The sequence below is a fragment of the Bos indicus genome, chromosome 9 (genome assembly GCF_029378745.1).
Source record: "Bos indicus isolate NIAB-ARS_2022 breed Sahiwal x Tharparkar chromosome 9, NIAB-ARS_B.indTharparkar_mat_pri_1.0, whole genome shotgun sequence".
Lineage (NCBI taxonomy): Eukaryota > Metazoa > Chordata > Mammalia > Artiodactyla > Bovidae > Bos > Bos indicus.
Window position 1 is genome coordinate 51,634,473 of NC_091768.1, and position 9,313 is coordinate 51,643,785.

Below are 9,313 nucleotides of genomic sequence, written 5' to 3' on the forward strand. Positions count from 1 at the left end.
CATTTGGGTTCTGAAACTGACACTCAGATAAGCTATGTCCTACAAGAAAACATGGTCTCATTAAACAGCTGCTTTTGTCTTTGTTCTTGTTTAGTTGCTCAGTCATGTCCGACTCTTTGTGACCCTATGGACTGCAGCATGTCAGGCTTCCCTGTCCTTCACCATCTCCCAGAGGTTACTCAAACTCATGTCCATTGAGTCGATGCCATTCAACTGTCTCATCCTGTGTCACTCCCTTTTCCTCATTCCCTCAATCTTTCAAGTCCTAAGAACCATTTATCTCAGTTCATAGGACACACTGCTTCTCCAGTATTTGAAGAGTCAAAAAATGTTTTGCCTGATGATGGAATTATGTTAAAAAGAGATAATTAAATCGGTGGGGATGGAAAAAAAAAGCACTTGAGATTTTAACAAAGTGAACAAAATGTCTTAGTCTTGTTTATTTCTCCAGATATTCTAAGGTACAGTCAAAATGGGCCACAGAAACTCATGCATAAGTTAAAAGCAATTACATGCTTTCTAAATGAGAAGGACTATTAGTGCTTCACTCAAGATGGAAGTCGCTTGTTGCTTCCAATGTATCATGCAAGAAAGTGATGGGCAGTGTGTGTTTGACAGCAAGTTTTTGCAGTTAATTGTGATGTTCAAAAGTCACAATGTGAGGTAGAATTCTTATAAACTCTTAGGTTATTAACAGTGGCAACATATATTTTATTTATTTATTTATTTATTTATTTTTTGCTTTTATTTTTATTTATTTTTTTTTAAGGGTCATTCCTTTATTTTATTTTCCTAATTTTATTTTATTTTTAAACTTTACATAATTGTATTAGTTTCGCCAAATATCAAAATGAATCCGCCACAGGTATACATGTGTTCCCCATCCTGAACCCTCCTCCCTCCTCCCTCCCCATACTATCCCTCTGGGTCGTCCCAGTGCACTAGCCCCAAGCATCGAGTATCGTGCATCGAACCTGGACTGGCAACATATATTTTAAAGTCATCTATTATTGGGGGCAGGAGGAGAAGGGGATGACGGAGGATGAGATGGCATCACTGACTCGATGGACGTGAGTCTGAGTGAACTCTGGGAGTTGGTGATGGACAGGGAGGCCTGGTGTGCTGCGATTCACGGGGTCGCAAAAAGTCGGACACGACTGAGTGACTGAACTGAACTGAACTGATTACTACAAATACAAATTTGGCCTTGAAGTACAGAATGAAGCAGGGCAAAGGCTAACAGAGTTTTGCCAAGAGAAAGCACTGGTCATACCAAACACCCTCTTCCAACAACACAAGAGAAGACTCTCCACATGGACATCACCAGATGGTCAACACAGAAATCAGATTGATTACATTCTTTTCAGCCAAAGATGGAGAAACTATATACAGTTAGCAAAAAAAGGACTGGGAGCTGACAGTGGCTCAGATCATGAACACCTTATTGCCAAATTCACACAAATTGAAGAAAGTGCAAAAACCACTAGACCATTCAGGTATGACCTAACTCAAATCCCTTATGATTATACAGTGGATGTGACAAATAGTTTTAAGGGACTAGATCTGTGAGACAGAGTGCCTGATGAACTATGGACGGAGGTTTGTGATATTGTACAGGAGACAGGGAGCAAGATCATCCCCAAGAAAAAGAAATGCAAAAAAGCAAAATGGCTGTCTGAGGAGGCATTACAAATAGCTGTGAAAAAAGAGAAGCCAAAAGCAAAGGAGATAAGGAAAGGTATACCCATTTGAATACAGAGTTCCAAAGAATAGCAAGGAGAGATAAGAAAGCCTGCCTCAGTGATCAGTGAAAAGAGAGGAAAATAATAGAATAGGAAAGACTAGAGATCTCTTCAAGAAAATTAGAGATATCAAGGGAACATTTCATGCAAAGATGGGCTCGATAAAGGACAGAAATGGTATGCCTAACAGAAGTAGAAGATATTAAGAAGAGGTGGCAAGAATACACAGAACTGTACAAAAAAGATCTTCACAACCCAGATAATCACAATGGTGTGATCACTCACCTAGAGCCAAACACCCTGGAATGTGAAGTCAAGTGGGCCTTAGGAAGCATCACTACTAAAAAAGCTAGTGGAGGTGATGGAATTCCAGTTGAACTATTTCAAATCCTGAAAGATGATGCTGTGGAAGTGTTGCACTCAATATGCCAGCAAATTTGGAAAACTCAGCAGTGGCCACAGGACTGGAAAAGGTCAGTTTTCATTCCAATCACTAAGAAAGGCGAAGAATGCTCAAACTACCACACAATTGCACTAATCTCACACACTAGTAAAGTAATGCTCAAAATTCTCCAAGCCAGGCTTTAGCAACATGTGAACCATGGACTTCCAGGTGTTCAAGCTGGTTGTAGAAAAGGCAGAGGAACCAGAGATTAAATTGTCAGCTGGATCATTGAAAAAGCAAGAGAGTTCCAGAAAAACATCTATTTCTGCTTTATTGACTATGCCAAAGCCTTTGACTGTGTGGATCACAAGAAACTGTGGAAAATTCTGAAAGAGATGGGAATACCAGACCACCTGACCTGCCTCTCGAGAAACCTATATGCAGGTCAGGAAACAACAGTTAGAACTGGACATGGAACAACAGACTGGTTCCAATTTGGGAAAGGAGTACGTCAAGGCTGTATATTGTCACCCTGCTTATTTAACTTATATGCAGAGTACATCATGAGAAACGCTGGGTTGGATGAAGCACAAACTGGAATCAAGATTGCCGGGAGAAATATCAATAACCTCAGATATGCAGATGACACCACCCTTATGGCAGAAAGTGAAGAAGAACTAAAGAACCTCTTGATGAAAGTGAAAGAGGAGAGTGAAAAAGTTGGCTTAAAGTTCAACATTCCGAAAACTAAGATCATGGCATCTGGTCCCATCACTTCATGGCAAATAGATGGGGAATAGTGGAAACAGTGGCAGACTTTATTTTTTGGTTTCCAAAATCACTGAAGATGGTGACTGCAGCCATGAAATTAAAAGATACTTACTCCTGGAAGGAAAGTTATGACCAACCTAGACAGCATAGTAAAAAGCAGGGACATAACTTTGCCAACAAAGGTCCATCTAGTTAAGGCTATGTAGTCATGTATGGATGTGAGAGTTGGACTATAAAAAAAGCTGAGTGCTCAAGAATGATGCTTTTGAACTGTTGCATTGGAGAAGACTCTTGAGCATCCCCTGGACTGCAAGGAGATTCAACCAGTCCATCCAAAAGGAGATCAGTCCTGAGTGTTCATTGGAAGGACTGATGTTGAAGCTGAAATTCCAACAGTCTGGCCACCTGATGTGAAGAGTTGACTCATTTGAAAAGACCCAGATGCTGGGAAAGATTCAGGACAGGAGGAGAAGGGGATGGCAGAGGATGAGATGGTTGCATGGCATCACCAACACGATGGACATGAGTTTGGGGAAGTTCAGGAGTTGGTGATGGACAGGGAGGCCTGGCATGCTGTGGTCCACGGGGTCGCAGAGTCAAATGACTAAGTGACTGAACTGAACTGACTGATTAATACAAATAGGGTCAGCTACATTATTATTTATTAATATTGTTGTGGTGCATCTAGGCTAACTATAAGGCCAGTCTAAGCTGTGGTTTTTCCAGAAGTCATGTATGGATGTGAGAGTTGGACCACAACGTAAGCTGAGTGCTGAAGAATTGATGCTTTCAAACTGTGGTGCTGGAGAAGACTCCTTGGAGTCCCTTGGAGAGCAAAGAGATCCAACCAGTCCATCCTAAAGGAAATCAGTACTGAATATTCATTGGAAGGACTGATGCTGAAGCTCCAATACTTTGGCCACCTGATGCGAAGAACTGACTCACTAGAAAAGACTCTGATACTGGAAAAGATTGAAGGAGGGAAGAGAAGGGAGTGATGAAGGATGAAATAGTTGGATGGCATCACTGACTCAATGGACATGATTTTGAGCAAACTTCGGGAGATAGTGAAGGACAGGGAAGCCTGGAATGCTCCAATCCATGATGTCACAAAGAGTCAGACACTACTGAGCAATCAAACAACAACCCCTCTAACTCAGCCATTTGAGTGCTATTCCAATCAAGGCATTTACATTACTTGGATACTTTATTAATAATAAATACCAATGAATCTGATTTTGGAAAACATTAAACAAGTGAGCATGGGACACATAGCAACTTCAAAAATTCCATAAATAAAGCAGAACATAACTGTGAAAACAGAGTTTGCTTTCTTAGAATACTCTTCAGGATTGCTCAGGCAAGCATGTCACCTCTATTGTAAGTTGAGAAGATAAACCCAACTCACAAATTGCAGTGAGTAACAAACTATAGCAAAAGAGAACATGAGACAGAAGTAACAAAAATATTATAATAAGGACAAAAGGCTCTCAGGGATAAAAGCCTCCAGCTGTTCGTAGCTTTGGTAAGTGGAGTGCTCTGAACACAGTAGGGTCACAATCAATGCTGTGACCAGTGGACTCATAAATGTGGAGCATCTTGAAATTAATGATAACTTTAACATGTCTGAGGCCTTGAACTTATCTTATAAATTGGTCTTTGGGAAGAATAAAAGAAGAAGAATATTGGGCAATCAGGAAGTAATGAAGATCTTGTAAAAATAGCTATCTACAAAAGCAGGCTAAGTGAGTCCTTGGAAAGTCAGCATATCTACAAATCAGCAGGCCCTGATGATATACCTTCTAGTCTGCGGGATGAAAGAAACTGGCAAGCATGCTAACTGCATCATTTACAGTTATTTTTGAAAAACTGTGGGGATCTAGGGAGTTACAAGAGATGAAAGGGAAAGAAAATACAATGCTCTACTTGCATTTACAACAGAGATGGAAATGACCCCCAGAAAACTCAGCAATAATTAAAGTTAAAAAGGAGGATATTCTAATGTCCTTCATCAAGATGAAATTTTGAGAATATATTAATATCCAGATGGAAGTATTTTTAAGGTTAAAATACAAAAGGATTTGAATTTGAGTAACATTTCACAATAAAATATTTTGTTTGTTTATACTTGTTTGAGCAAAACAGTTTTCTGAAATGAACTCTGACTACCTAAACAAAAACAAAAAGGTTGAAAGATGGGTAAATATTAATTATAAGTATGGAGTTATCATTTCAAAAAATACCAAGGAGATATGACAGTTTTTGATGTCATTTTTATGTGGATAAAATTACTGTTTTCATTGAGAAAAATGTTAATAGAATACCTTTTTCTGTACCAAATACTGTGCTGTGTGCTGGGACCATAAAGATTAAAAGGCAGGCTCCTCAACCAGTTATACACAAGTATTTACTTAGCCCAGGGGTCTCCACATAGTAAGAATTTAACAATGTTGACTATTTCTATGAAAATTATTTTTAATTTTCCAAAAAAGGTTTACCTAGTGGAGAAGTTCTACTAGGTTTCCTATTTGACTTGAACATTATCTTAATTACTAGATCCTGACAGACATATCAAGGAGGGCATTCTATGAAATTTCAAATGCATGGGGATGGAATGGGGTGGGGTGATGACCTTACCCATCCTCCTCCCTCCATGACTGGCGACTCATGGCTTCACTCAGTTCTGTGATCTCTTTTCACTTTGCAGTTATAGAATCAGGGTAAATCTTATACTTGATGTGGTCACTGAATGTGTAGTTTTCCCCTTTGATTCCTGTAGGGACTGGGGAACTCTGGTTCTAGTTTATCATGCTATAGAACTGACTTGTTTCATACTTTAAACTGTTATGCTCCATGAATCTCCTTTTTAGAAATACCCTTAGCACTGAATGGAATTTCTTCTCAGTTGTTTTATGTTCTTCCTACAATTTTTGCAATTGTGTCAACAGACGATATCATGGACTTTGACACCATAAGTGTGTGCCATTACTTAAATGTTAGTAAGTGCCATTACTGACATAGAGTGTATAATAGGAATATCATTTTTGGATGTCTTATTTATATTTTATTAACGTAAGTTTTAATATTTTTAAATTGCATACTTGGGGGACAGAGTTATCCCTTATTTTAGAATATGGCAATTCTGCATTGAAATCAATGATCTTTTAAGATCAAGTAAAGCACATTAAATAATCAATGAATTTATGAAATACATATTTTATTTAGGAATTTTTATGCTTGTAATTTTGTTGGCCATAGATGGTAGAGAACTCATGATTGTTGTTAAAAAAAAAAATGAGAGCTATGATTTGCTGAGGGATGATATATGCCAAGTACTGTGTATTTGGGCTTCCCTGGTGGTTAATGGGTAAAAAATCTGCCTGCAATGCAGGAAATGTGGGTTCAATCCCTGGGTCAGGAAGATCCCCTGGAGAATGAAATAGCAACCCAGTACAGTGTTTTTGCCTGGGACAGAGGCGCCTGGTGGGCTACAGTCCATGGGGTTGCAAGAGATGATATGACTTAGCGACTAAACCATCACCACCAGTGTATTTAGCATTTTACTTAGTTTTCAAACCACCTTTAAAGTTAATCTCATTATTATCAACTAATATACAAAGTCTATCTAATTTAGAAACCCTGGCTCTTAACCACTGTGCTGCTTAAGTGTTTCATGAAGTAGCCTAAAACAGAGTCTAAGAATTAACGTCCTGAAATGCACTATAAGGTGAGGGGGGAGGAGTGGATATGTGTCTACTTTTGAAAGAGCAAACATAGCAAATAAGTACTTTATTTCAAAGAAATAAAAATTAAGATGTATGTAAATGCTCATATATCAATGGAATGGAAAAATGAGGTTATGGAAACAAAAGGAACAAAAAAAGTTAATATTTCCTGTGTACTATGCCTTGGGCCATATGTAATATCTTTCTCATCAAGGGTTATGAAAGATAAGCCCTTGACACTAAGATGCCACTGATTAAAACATTTGGTAATTTTGGAAAGTTTTTTCAGTTAAAAAAAAAAGCTATACATATAATACACACATGAAACAAAATATTCACCCTGCTTATATAACTTAAAGATGTGGAAAAAAAACTTTCACAGAACTGAGATTTACAGTACGGTCCCCACTCAGAGATATGTAGAAACCAAAGTTCAAAAAGCTTAAGGAACTCTCTCCAAGTCATCAATCTAATTATTGTAATAATAAGAGCTGAGGTTTAGTGAGCACATACTGTGTACAAGACACTGTTCTAAGCACTTTTTCTAAAGTAGTTGTTTGAAAATCACAAAAACCCTCTGAGGTAGGTATTTTTATTATCCTTTTGTTGTAGATGAGAGAAATGAGACTCAAAAGAGGGAAAGAAATGGATAGCTATGTGGTTGAGAATGACCACAGGCCCAAGAGCCTCCTACCTTTTATACTAAGCTGTCCTGGCTATGTTAGCTGCTGTTCTGCAGTCTCCAGAGATGGTCTCACCTTCAAGAATGTTCAGTGGTAGAAGTTAGTTCGTTCTCATTGATCCTGGTCCACTGAAATTAATCTTTCAGTGACTGGGCCCTCTTTGGAGCTATGGCAGCAAGGCTTTTACATTTTCATTAAAAGCTGAAATATAAATCTCAATAAATCTTAAATCTCTATTAATTGATCTTTCAGTGATTCTCTATATTGCCAGAAAATCAGTCCTTTTACAGCAACATTCTAATTATTTCACTGGTATGCTCCTCAAAACTTCAATGGCTCATTATTGTTAAGTTCAAATTTTTCTAGCCTGTCATTCCAGACATTTTGAGACCTGGCTCTGGTCTTCCATGACCTTGTCTTTCACTGAAGTCTGGTAAAGAAAACAAAATTTTGTGCCATACTCTTTGGATATGACTCCAAGTTCTACCATTTGCTAGTTGTATGACTTTAGGTAATCATGCTACCTTCCTCAATTTTAATTTCTTCATCTGTAATGCAGTACTAGCCAACAGGTATTGAGAACAGTTTTGTGCCAGCCATTGTTCACTATCATATTTAATCTGCACAACAGCCCTATGAATTGTCTTCCCTATTTTGCCTAAGTGGAACTGAGATCTGGAACAGTTTTGTTGAATGGTCAATGGCACACATTTAGTTGAGACTAAGATATGCGCTTACATCCTTGACTTCAGAGCCTGAGCTTTGATTCATTCTTCCTTATTGACTTCTGTGACATGGGTACCAAAATACCACTAGATACAGGCTCCAGGAGAGGAGGATCCTTCGTCTTCCTCACTGTTGAGTCACTGTTAGGAGTCTGTGTGTGCAAGTGCACTGCGTGTTTCAGAAGAGATTCTATAATGAAAATACTTTGAAAAGATCTGATTTATACCCACCATTTGGGAGATAATCAAGCACTCTTTATATCGACTGTGTGCCTTCAGGAGAGAGGAATTGTGCCTGGCACTTAGCTGAGGTTCAGTGTATGCCTGTTGATTAATTCACTGAATAATAAATTTATATCAGCTCATTTACAAAAGAATTACTCAGACAGGTAGTGTCTGAGTATCAACGTTTGTGAAAGATCCCAGGTCTATCGTTTCTAGCTTAGTTCAGAGTGACCTTCATTTAACACACTTATTGTTCTTCCCATGTGTATCAGGAGATGAGAAAAAAGCAAAAGGCCTCTGTTAAATACTCAGACATCACACTGGTTGCTTCTTCTTCCCTACTTCCATCCTGGCTGCCAGGGAGCTCAGAGCTAAATGTAGTGCGTGACTGCAGAGCCCAGTTTTACTTATTGTTTGTTTCTGATATAAGATGTTCCCTTCTGAATTACCTGGCTCTGATGCATTTATCTTTATTTTAGGGGTTTTCTTATATCTATGTTTTTCATGCAAAATCCTTAAATTATTTTAAAGAACACAAGTTTATGCATAATAGGCAAATAGATCATAAAATGCTTGCCAGTACTGGCTTTCTTAATGTTGAATTCTCAGACTTCAGGCTCAGTCTGCTGAGGACTGTGGCTATTATTCAATATCTTTGTCCATATTCAGTTCTTGGGAGTGGACTTGTCTGTCTAAATATTCTGTACTTCTGAGGGTCTTAAGGAACTTTTGGAACCTGACTTAGCTTGCCAGAGAACTCCTGCCTTGTTCTGCTCATGTATTTTGCCACTTCTCAGCTACTCCTACTCATGCTAGAGATCCTTTATCCCACTCAGAACCTTGAATATCCAAATCACAAGCTACGAGGGCTGGTTCTTTTTGAAACAAAACCCCTACCACTAAGGAATATAAGGTTACCTTTGTTCACAGAAAATATTTTGATCCAAAATGTAAAGACAGATACCAAATTGTATCCAGATAAGACAAAACATATATTTTCCAAGACAGCCATTTCTGCTTTCAAATTCTAGCTTTAATTTTCACAGTATTTAACTTC